The following is a 12613-nucleotide window of genomic DNA, read 5'->3' on the forward strand; positions in this document are numbered from 1 at the left end:
TTTTGTGGTAGTTTTTCTTGAACATCTGTATTTTTCCAGAGTTTTTTTTTAAATCTGGACTTCATCATTATGAAGTTTCCTAACATATGTCTCAGAGCACTGGCTTTCATTATAAAGTACCATTCTTTGTCACAAGTTACACAGGAAATATGCATCTTCCTAATTAATCCCAATCCAAAGTTTCCACTTTCTCTTATCACCTTCTAACTCCTGCAGCATCATTAAGTGTACCATAGACCACCTGATCCCTCTTAGCCTTCCCATAAAAAAACTGCCCTTTCTCTGATTCATCACTGCCAGAATTCCTTCAGTGTTGCTAATTTATGCATATGCCATTTGGCACTCAGCAAGACCTATCAGAATTTCCAATTTATTGGATGCCCTCTATTCTTCACTTGGCTCCCTCTCCTCAAATAATAACATATTCTCTTTTATTATCTTACAGCCACAACGCAGAACATACTGACAAGAGCTTATGAAAAAATCAAAAGAAAGAGAGGAAACTGGATAAAGAACCTTGTTGTGTTGCGTACTAATCTGCTACTTTTCATCTCTCCTCCCAGACCTCCTATCCTGTTCAGTCAAGTTTCTTATGCCTGTGTTCTCTGTTTTATCGCTCTGGCTTACCTCCTTACTTTAATAATTGTGTGCATTTTCAGTGTATTTTCCTCAAATAATACACTATTTTCAGTTTTCAGATGGACATGGATAAAAGGCTAGTTTAAATATATGAAGCTCTTGATGTTGTCTTCCAAGCCAGGAACATGTGTACTCCAGGTAAGCATATGCTCTCTAAGCTTTCACACCTGCCAAAGGCTTATTTACCAGCAGTACATTTTGCATCTTTCTTATTCATTAACATGTGATCTCAGTTGTGGCAATACCAGCTGAGGGAATGTCTTTTACTATCCCTGGCAGAGATACAATCACCAGGGTCAGCGATTTCTTATGTCCTGGTAAAACATACACTTGTGTTCACAAACAGGACTTTATTATTAGAGACAAAGGCTAACCATCTCATGATCTATTTTTAAGATAAGCTGCCATAAGCAGCCCTTCATGTGGAAGGAAGTCCATGAATAATGGCTTGTCATCTGAGCAGGAGCCAATAGTTATGTACTCAGGAATGACCTTAGCATGTTAATCCATTTTCAAGTAAAGCTGAACAGTCACCTATCTGGGCTGCCTCCAAGGCTGACCCATTTAATTTTCTACCTGGGAGACATATCCACGTTCTGCCTTCTCTTCCAGACCAAAGTGAATAGTTACTTGCCTGGGAGGCACTGTACCAAGTTTGATGAATTACCTCACAGGCTGACCCAAACCTATTCCTGTCTGGAAGGCACTGTCTTTCTATTGACCTAATTATTAAGCAGACTGTAACAGTTACATATCCTAAGATATGTAATGTAAATTATATCTAAAACTGACTGTCTCTAGCTTTAGATTAATAATTTATATTTAAAGTCATCCTGATTTTCAAAAGTAGCAGTAACTTTTCCTTCTGAAAAATATTGGAACTTTCACTCAACTCCTGTAAATATTTTTTTTTAATTGATACATTTTCTGATCTTTTTATTTCAAAATATAAAAGAACAGGAATCTATATTTCAGGTTTTCAAGGTCACTCTGAAGCTTAATTTATGATCTTAAATTCCATTGCAAGCTTCATTTAAAAGGTGTTGTAAATGCAAAATAGTAGAGGTAGTATTTCTGAAATCTGCTCTGAAGTTCACAAAACTTAAAAAATGAGCCATGCACATGACATCTAAGATGTATAGGTGAGCATTATCAATGACAATGGAGTCAATTCACACAGGTGAATTTGATAGTGGATGAGTGATAAGATTTAATAACAAATTATATGTTAAAAAAAAGACAGGTAAAGAATTTTCTTGGTAATAAGACTAAAGGAAAAATAGACAATATAAATAAAACTGAAACTGGAAAAATCATGAGCTGAGGAACTTTCAGCAATTATAAATTAGCATCAAAATGTTAAAATAACTTACTTAAGTAATGTTATTTCCACCATTATCACAGTAAGATAAATATGTTTTTTCTGTGCAATTTTTCAGAAGAAAAAACAGCAGAGAAAACACAGCAAGAAATACATTGCTAAAATCAACTTCTACATTATTGATAAAGCATTATTTAAATTGCAGTGAAGACCCCAGCTTCACTTCAAATAGAAGTTGAATGTTCCTCCCAAGACAAAAAGGAAAATTTTCTCCTATGGACATATATGCACTTCTCTGTTTTTGCAGATCTGTGTCAGAGCAATTGGTCAAGCAAACTAAAAAGTCCAGAATAATGTAGTCCAACCAATTAAAACGTGTACTGCTATTTTTTAATGTCTTTTAGACTCATCTGACCTTTTCCTTGCAATATTCAGAGATATCTTCTTAACTATTTTCTTCCAGCTTTTATTTAGAAAATGTATGCTTTTGAAGTAAGTGTTTAAGTGATATGATTTCCTGATGTCATGAATCGGACATAAGAACTTGTACATGTACAGTAGGAAGTGTTGTGGAGGGATTTAGACACACAATAACGTGGCCAACCTAAGTAAATAATTCATTTTCAAGGTTATGGCTGTGCATAGCATTACAGAGAACAACAGAGAGATCAGAGAATGCCTCTGAATACAACAAATAAAAGAGAGGAGGCCCCAAGTCACACAAGACTGTCTCTGACAGAGCTGTAGGCTGTTTGTCTGAGATCCATAAATAAGATACATTCTGCAGTATGGACAGTCTCAAGGAAAACTGCTCCATCCTCTTTCAGCAAATTGTGGATTGGTTTGAAGAGTGCTCAGTAATCATTGTGACAGAAATTAGGGGCAATATCTGTCCAAATAATTGACTTCTTTGCCTTGGCTGACAACCAGATTTCTCCTTTTTTTATTTTATTTATTTATTTATTTTTTTGACATTCTAACCCTTCCAAATCTAAAGGCTTTTTGTCCCGTCATGTGAATCTGAGTGAAAATGTTATGGTGTTTTCTACTACCTCTTCATGCTATCTCAAACAGTGTAAATAGATCAAGGCTTTGAATAAAAATTAATATTCTTTTTCAGTCATTCCCATATTGAAAGAGGCAGGGACACCCTACCTCCCTGGTTAAAGTAAAAATTAAGGCATTTCACATATTGTGAATAGTGTTTTATTCTTACTATTACTGCCAGTGCTGTTATCACTAGAATTCTTTGTTAAACTGTGCCAGTGATTTTATAAACTTCCAAAATATCAAATGAAACACATCAAACAGTTTTCCCAGTCAAATACACTTAGTTAAAAGGCAAACCAGCTAGACTCTTCTGCTGTTAACAAAGTTTATGAGGAAATAAAAATTTAAAAAAAAAATAATAAAAAAGGAGCATAATGTCCAGTCTGCTGTGTCTATGAAATCAAATGTCTAAAGATGGAGATCTCCATTTTCTAATGAACGGAACTGCTGAATAATTAGAATTTCCGACCCACAAAATTCTTTATATTTAACAGGCATCATTTTACTTTGAGTCAGCATATATATCTGAAAATGTAGCTGTTCCCCTGGAAGGGAAATTTTCAGAAGTAATTAAGTTACTTATCCTATTCCCCCATTCTTCTACTGTGGAACACAGATCAGAAGGGGTTTTCTCTTTTTATTTTTCTTTTTTTTCTTTTTAAGCATAGGAAGACATAAAAATATTTCAAAATAATTCAATATATCAGAGTTCAGACCTTCAGAAAATACTTTTAGATTTGAAAGAATATTCCATACATTAAACTCACTCTTACTGCTTAAATTAATGCTCTTATTTACTGTATTCCATGGATCTCATGCTCTCATTCTTTTAAGTCTTTCAGGGGAAAAATGTCAGAGAGGATCTTGTTTTTTGAATATTGAAAAGGTGAGTTCTGTAATTTTTCACATATATTTGTGTTTAAAAATATTTTCAGGATATTTTTTATACTAAATTAAAGAAATAACATAAATGCATGAGGAAAATGGCGGGATAAAGAAAAAAAAAAACCCCTGAAAGCTCAAGTCAACTTGAAAGATCCGTGTTAAAAATGTGCTTCTTTTAAGATGTGGCTAAAAATCAAACACCCTGGAGAATTAAAAAAAAATAATACCTACTTCAACTTGTGCTTAAAAGCCCTAAGGGCTCTACTTGCAATGTGTCACCTTATCACTCATTTTTGAAGTGCTTTACTGCTTAATCATGTAATACTCATATCTTGAACAATATCTGAGGGAATAAAGAACCTCTGTCTTCTTCAAATCTCACTAGAGCATTGTGATAGAATAAAAGGTTTGGTCAATATGCTTTTGCTTTTTTACTCCTTGATAAATTTTGTAAAACTTGCTGCAAAATTCTGAAAGTGGTACTTGGAAAACTCTCCTCCACTAAGATTTTTCTCACCCCACTTTTAAACATGATCCACAATTTGATCAAATGCTCTTGGGCACTATTAAATAGTAATAATGAACTTCACCTAAAGCCCTTAGTAATTTTGTTCCACATTTCCTTCTCTAATTATCCACTATTCCCTATTTATTATTGCTTCATTCCCTGCCTTGAGGCCTTCTAAAAATACTAAGAATGATAAATTAAACAATACATTTTGGCACCAAGTTAACCAGTGGGGAGGGTTGTAATTTAATGGGATGTCTTCTGAATTAATTATTTTTGAATTATTTAATTGCAGCTTCTAAACAAAATTTCTTACTCAAAGTGTTAACACTGAAAGCCAAATTATCTTCTTAATATTCTTTAGCAAAATTAAAAGCCAAATATTAAAAACCATACAGGTTTAAATTAAATTCACAGGGTGTCTTTTCACAAATCAATACAAGCATTCTATTTCCTTTTATATTTATATTTTCAGTAATCAGCAGTGACTCCCTCCCCAGAGTCATAACAGTATTTTTCAAGGCAATCTCACAAGTGTAATCACTAGGCAAAGGCCACGCTGGAGTCAATGTTTTTTTTACCCATCTTTATTTCTAAGTGAAAGCAGTCATTGACTTTTATATGCCATGCTTATATTTTTCATTTAGAATCAAATTTAAATAAAGGTATGATTTTATTTTGAATATTAGAACTCCCTGTTCACTTTCTGATTTTACAGCTTTGTTATTAATTTCTGATATCATTTCACTCGTCCTTCCTTTATACAATAAATATTTTTAATTATTTTGAGAAATATGACATTTGGAAGAATGCTAAGTAGATGGTAGCATTTGTGTGTGTGATCTAAAAAAATTTACACAGATTAATACATATAAATATTTTGCTGAGACGCAGCAAAGAAAATTTGTCAGTATCTAGATGCATACCCTACACACACTTTTCTGCATTGATACTGAAAATTCTTATTTGGGAAATAATTAAGCATGCTATGCAGCTTGTCACTTCCTTGGGATTGACAAAAGGAAATCAGGTCGTGTGATCCATTTAGCATGGTGCCCTACATTTTCCAGGACTGTGTTCTTTCCTAAATAAAGGAAGGCCATGTAATTGTTGTACTTATTAGGCATGAAGGAATCTCAGTTTTATTCCTCACCCCTACTAATTATTTTCCTCTGATTCAACATAAAATCTTCAATACCATTGTGTACAGAGTTTCCATGGATACACTCTTCTATTTCAGTCTTGTTAGTTTTCTTGCTATTTTTGGTGCAATGGCTATAAAGTGCCAGAGTGATACTCCAGTATTTATCATCCTATCAAAAACTGGTGCAGAGGAAAAAAAGAAAACATCCCAGTCACTCAGAAATTCCAGGTCAGTTTAGTGTAACTTTATTAATTCCTCAGTAGCCACAACAGAAAGAATATACTCTTTTCACCCTGAGCTTTGCTGAGCTTTTGTTGACGTATTTTTTTAATACCCATTAAGCAGGATTGTTCCTTCAAATCCATCTTACATCTATTTCTGTTTCTCCATTCTGGCCTTGGGCATATAATCAGACTCATCTAGGTTCACTTTAAGATATTAACTATTTTCAAACTAAGAAGGCATAATTTGTGGAATATATTTGATGAGGGAACAAAAAAAGCACCAAAAAAGTACAGAAGATCGTATGAGCTAAAATTCAGCATCTTACCATTTTATTTATGTCCTTACCCTTCTCACACCCATATTTTTTCCCTTTTTAATTTACCAGGATCCTCTAGGACACATTGCTTCCAGTCACTCACTCGTGTACTGGACGTGAGGCAGAGAAATCCTCTGACCCAGCTTTTGTCACGTAATATGCCACTTTTCTAACTCATGACCAAGCTGTGAGCAGTGGTGTCTGTAGCAGCTGTCTTCCTGGCACAAGAAAAAGATGATGATAAAGTGACATGAGCTATACTTGCCTGGAGGATCCCAAGCTGTAAGGCAAGGCAGCAAATTGAAGTATCTGAATCTTCAGTATCCTAGAATTTTTCCTTGTATTATCTGAAACATGGTAAGAGTCTGTGGGCCAGTTTTCCTTACTTTTCTGGAAATTCTGCTCTAGCCTACTCTGAATTGCTGTCTGAATCTCTTAGAGGAATTTGGGTTCAAGAAGGACAGTCAAAAGTCTAACAATCTTCTGCTGCTAGAAAAACATCCGTGTATTTGTTCTGCTCCTTGGTGCAAGACCTCAACATTACACATTGTTTAGTCTTGGGGCTAAGATGAGAAGTGTGATAGATTGTGTAGGTGTTTAGGGTACAAAGACTAAGTGTTCCATGATTGCTGGATAGGCAGCAGTGAAGAAGACTAGATATTTATATTACCTCAGTTTCTGATTTTAACAGCAACGGGCAATGTCTGTGTCCCATTGGAAGAGTAGAACAGAGGCAGTAAAAGGAGTAGAGCAACCTGTGATCTTCTGGCACATGATGAGGTTAGGAAACTCCTGAGACCAGGGTACTTCTTTGCATCAAAAAAGATCAAAGCCTTAGAAATTATGAAAATAAGGAAATTTTATGAAATACCCAAAGATTACTGTGTCATTTTCTGTGATTCACAGAAGACTGAAGTGGAAGATCTGCCTTGTGAGAGCACAGAAGTATATGTTTATTTTTATTTAATTCAGCTCATAATCACACCTGCACTTTTCTCTGTTTGAAGAATTGTTCTGTTTTAGAATCTTATTTTCTGTTTCAGGCACATCATTGATCTAAATCCTGGAAGCAAATGGGAAGACAGGCTTACTGGAACAATTTCATAAACCAACCATTTGACTGTATTTCTCTGATCTCTGTAAGCCACTTAGAAGCAGTGGGTTGATGAGTATCTCTTCCTTTGTTGTTAAACTTGATCATCCAGGACATAATTAGCAATAAAGATGTTCCAAATTGCGGATCTTCCAAGTCCAGCTGATTAAATTTAGACATAATGACCTCAATCTCTTTAATAAGCCTCCTTAATGTGTCTTCCTTAATTTAAAATCTGGAAGCTGTTAATCACATATGTGTATGATATGTGTAGATGAATGTGCTTTCTTTCAGCAATATCACCTACAATAAAAACAAATATCTTTTTCTCTAAATATGTGGCACATATATGGCAATGAAGTAACTTGCTTGATGAAAGTATGCAGTCATATGTACTGGCAGTGGCATGAAATCTTGATTACAGCCAATAAAAATATCTAATTTTCAGAAGACCAATAAAATTTATCTAAAAACATAAAATTACAAGAATTATATTGGATAAAATTAATATATTAACCAGCTGAGAAAATAAAGTAGAAAAAAGTGCTTTAAACAACAGGAAAAATAAATATATCTTTTTTGTTATTTCACCCTTTTGTATTAGACAAAACTGTGGGAACAATTTCAAAGCATATTTATTCCTTTACTAGTAACCTGGATAAACAAGCATGCACAAGGATGTGTTTATAAGGGAAAAATCCTGTTTTCACAAAATGAGCATGATAATCCCAAAATATTCAGTAAATTATACAAAATCTAAAATGGCCATGTAAGTTTTGAACATGAAAACATAATATGGTTTTAACTAGCTGCACTGGAGAGTCACCATTTGGCAATTACAGATAGCTATGACTGAGTAGTTCTGTTAATTTTGAAAAGATGATTATAATTTTCTTAGTTAATTGTTTTGAAATCATGTCCACGAAAATATTGGGTTATTTTTATTCATTTTACAAACATCATAAAATGTTTTTGTTCAAGCAATCTGTCCTTTTTATTCCAATGGACCTTTTTACAACAGCATGCAGTGATAGGACAATGGGCAATGGCATCAAACTGAAAGAGGGTAAGTTTACATTAGATATTGGGAAAAAGCTCTTTACTGTGAGGGTGGTGAGGCACTGGCACAAGTTTCCCAGAGAAGCTGTGGATGCCCCCTCCACAGAAGTGTTTAAGACCATTTTGGGTAGGGCTCTGAGCAACCTGGTTTAGTGGAAGGTGTCCCTTTGTATGGTATATTCCCTACAATTGAAACTATTTTATTATTATTATTTTTATTAACATTTAATATTAAAGTAACCTGCAGTTCATAAATAGAGAAGTAACATATTCAAAATATTTTCTTTCTTCTGTGAAGTTTCGTGTCTGTAAGTGAAGTAAGTAAAACTACTTTCTCTTCCTTCAATCCATACCATCATGTTTCTGATTAATTATCTAAATAAAAATTTTAACTTGTATTTTGCTTTTTCACATTGATTTAAGAGAATGCATATGTATTTGTTTTTGCTAATGTCCTAAAATGTCAAATGAGTTAATACAAGTAAAATAAATATGTGGGATTTTTCTTTAATAGAAGAGGATATAAAGGAACTGACATTCATCGTTGAGTTTTGAAATAAAGAACAGAGTGGTTCTAGTATAATCCATATTCACAAATCTTTCTTGCAGTGAGCACCTGATTTTACTAGTAGCTCTATCAGAGCAAATTTGATTTTTTTTTCTTTAATTTCATTCCAAGGTTCATGAGTAGAAGCCTGTTACATTTTCTTTTCTATTTCTGCATTTTTCATTATCCCACTGTCATGTACCTGACATCCTGAAGCAAACGTACAGAGTGACCTATTCTATGCACAGTTATTCAGAGATAAGTACTCTAGTTATTTCAGGTGAATGCAAAAACAGAAGTATCATTTTGAGCCTCCGTGCTAATATTTCAACTGAAATATAACAATTACTTAATGTATATTCTTTACTGAGCTTCATATTTCTTTTATACAAAATTGGTATTAAAGTCCTTGGATCATTTAAAATGTCTCTATGTTATGCTCATAAAAAAAGTTTAAGTTTATAAAAAAGTTAAAAACACTGGGAGTAATTAGGTAGATTTTAATTTTATTTTTTTTTGTGTACTGGTAAAAGATAAGTTAGTTGGATACTTTTTCAGAATACCTAATATAATCAGTTTTGACTTAAGTGTCATATGCGCTAAAATAGATGCTTATAGACAAGTACTTGCAAATATTTCTTTCACTGAGATCTTTCATACATTCTCTGCCTTTTCTGTCTTGACAGAGCGATAGAAGAATTCTCCTAAAAATGCCTGTTATTCCAGAAAGGTAAAATCTGCACGCTTACAAAATGCTGGTATGTACATAATTACCCAGGAGTTCTTAAGCAAGAACATGCATTTCAGACCCAAAAAGTACATATATGTGAAGCAATTCTAACATGTCTGCTTAGTTAATCCCACAGTCCAGACTTGCTGTAGACTTTAGGTGGGGGACAAAAGAAAGCATACTGAAAATGAGTTTGGTTCCTACACAGCAGGTTCTGCAAAAAGTAGTAGATATCATGCTCACTACAGAATATTTCTATTTCATATATTTACATTTCATTGAGTATTTGTGTTAATTAAAATCAAATTCTGTAACCTGATTTTTTTGAAGAACCCCTGCTACTTTTTATGAATTAATAGTAAGAAAGATGTGAAGTTATAAAACTGAATCAAAATTCCAAATGCTTGGAAGTATTCTTCTTAGGAATATATTTCCTCTTAGATCACCTTGCAGATCAGGGGGAAAAGATCAAATTTGTTTTCTATCTGTACTTTTTAGCTGGTAAGATGACTCTTTAAGGTATCAGGAAGCTCTGACTTTTCTTAAAGCTTAGAAAGCATGAGCTTTTCACAGCACTGGCATCTCCAGCTCAGATCAACAGCAGCCAACCTTATCAAAACCCTGAGCCCAGAGCTGGAGAGCAGGTTGGTGCAGCAGGAATAGTGCTGAAGGCCTTACTACCAGAAGAGTTAGCATATTTTGACTTTTTCATTATTGCTGAAAATCTTAATAGCTCTCTTCTCCTCAGATTGCCCTAGAGACACCTCTTTTCTATCTGAACTTGTACCAGGATTACCCTCTGGTGTTTCCTTCAGGCTTTGTACTGTGACATGTAAGGCAGTTGAGGTGTAGGGAAAAAGCAAAGTTAAATTGTTTCTTTGCCCTCCTTTCTGCCATAAGGACCTTGGGAAGTCATAGCTGGTCTCTGAAGTTTAATTTCTTCATCAGTAAATTGGAATGAGCTCCAGTTCTTTCTTGGCAAAGAGTTTTTTGTTCCCTGGCTGAAAAAGAAGCAACAGACACTAATTAGGTATTATGGAAATATCAAAGCGCTTAATAGCAAGCACTCTTAGGTGTACTAGGTAGAGAGTTTTCTTGTACATATTTGCAAAAAAGGTATAGTGTTATGATTTCTTGAATCACCAAGTGAACCTGCTATTGACATGTTTCTAACTTCATTGTATGATTTGAAAGCATTTTTTTCCCTTTAGTGCTTTTATCTTGAGGGAGACAGAGAAAAAAAGCAATAGAGTAAGATTGATTGTAAATCACTGATTACTCAGACTCAGATTTCTTGCAGGGCTCTGCTTTGGAGAAGACCACAGTGGTATTGTTTTATTATCTCTCCGTTCAAAATAACATGCTATGAATACTAATGTTAAGAGGAAACAATGAGCAAGAGATGGGGTGCAGGTATACAATAGCCAAAAATAGAATGTGGTTGTCAGCTGTTATTTCCATCTTTTATAGAATAACTAGGTCTAATCTATAAGCTATTAATTTTGTTTAAAATGGTGTACATTCACAATGCGGTGCATTGATTCCAATTTTCTGAGCTGCTGCTAAACTAGATCATTTTTTTCAGTAGGCATATATAGTGTCTTGAAACTAGAAAATTCTTAAGTTCCCTTTTAGAAGATACTTAAACAACAATGCAGAAACATTATACTTAAAAAATTCCTAAAACACCCTCAAAAAACCCCCCAAACTTTTAGCATATGTCACATAACAATAGTCATGGGCTAGCTGGCTATGTGGCAGGATAAGATATATTATCATAAAAATTAGGCAGCAAAACAAAGTATTATATAAACAAATATTTTAATAACATAAAATGAAATTAACTTAATCATATTTTAACAAATATATAAAAAAAACAAAACCAAAGGAAAGCAAAATATTCTACTATGAACATGAAGTACTATAGATTGGACAGTCATCTGATCTCATCTCCTGCCATGTTGGGCGAGGGTGCTAAGACCTTCAACAGCTGAGTTTTCAATACCTCCAAAAAGCAAGATTCTCTAACCTCTTTGGAGAACCTCTTCCAGTGTTTGACTGTCCTCACTGTGAATTTGTATATACAATTTCCATTATGGCAGCTGCCAACTGCCATATTCTGTAAACTTTTTACTTTGCAGCTTGAACAATACTCTGGCACTCTCTCTAACAAGTAAAAGGTAGCTGAATGTAGCAAACAAGTTGTCTTTCAACATTCTCTTTTCCATACTGAAGAAACCAAACTTCCTCAGCCTTTTTTTACTTCGTATGATCCTCCTGCCTCTTCATTGTTCAGTTTTTTTAATCTTTGTCCCAAAGCCCCAAACTAGGAACATTTCTTCAAGTGCAGCCTCAGAAATGCCTCACAGGGGAACACAGTTGCTTCCAGTTGTCTGCTGGCTATGTTTGTCCTAATACAGAGCAGTAAAACTTTAGCCTTCACTAAAAGAGATTGCTAATGCACGCTCAACTAGTGGACAGATAGGCCCACCAGATCCACTCAAACAAAATTACTCCTCATCCAGTTCGCATCCAGACACAGTCTTATTGCATCCCAAGCACAGCAGTTTTGTTTCTTTAGGATGAATTTCATTATCTTTCTGCAAACCCATTTATCCACCTGCTGGAATTCTCTCTGAATGTGTATAAACTACCTCCCAAACCTGCTTTCTTCTGCAAACTCGCTAAGCCCTTGTTGTGGATGGAGTGACATACATCACTTGTAAGAGAGGAACAGTGGTATGTGTATCGATACAGAACAGCAATTTAACTAAGACTGATAGTAAATGCAACAGTGATTCAACAAGATTCAATGGCAAGACATTAATTTACTGCATAGAGTCAGATAAAACCCTCAAGAAAACACTCCTGATGAGGCATGAGATTCAAAAAAGATCACTTCGAGTTCTAAACTCCTTTCTGAGAGAAGCTTAGGTGTGGCTGGATCCACACAGATGAGACAATATCAATCACCAGGCTTGGTCAGTGGTTTATGCCTAAACGACCTCATGTGCACAAGCAATCCTTTCTATCACTCAGCTAAGATTTCGGTTTGAGTGCACTTACCCCAGTTTGGTTACCAAGAGTCTGATGAGA

At 34.5% G+C, this 12613-nt stretch overlaps 1 long non-coding RNA gene across 1 annotated transcript; it reads left to right on the forward strand.

Annotated features, from left to right (window-relative positions):
- Positions 1–292: 292 nt before the first annotated feature.
- Positions 293–7661, forward strand: LOC111926364 (uncharacterized). The gene is made up of 5 exons (XR_002862870.2): positions 293–524; positions 692–777; positions 3845–3896; positions 6158–6445; positions 7132–7661. It is a non-coding gene; the product is annotated as an uncharacterized LOC111926364 (long non-coding RNA).
- Positions 7662–12613: the final 4952 nt, after the last annotated feature.

This window comes from Cyanistes caeruleus, chromosome 3 (assembly GCF_971803275.1).
Source record: "Cyanistes caeruleus chromosome 3, bCyaCae1.hap1.1, whole genome shotgun sequence".
In the NCBI taxonomy this organism is placed as follows: Eukaryota; Metazoa; Chordata; class Aves; order Passeriformes; family Paridae; genus Cyanistes; species Cyanistes caeruleus.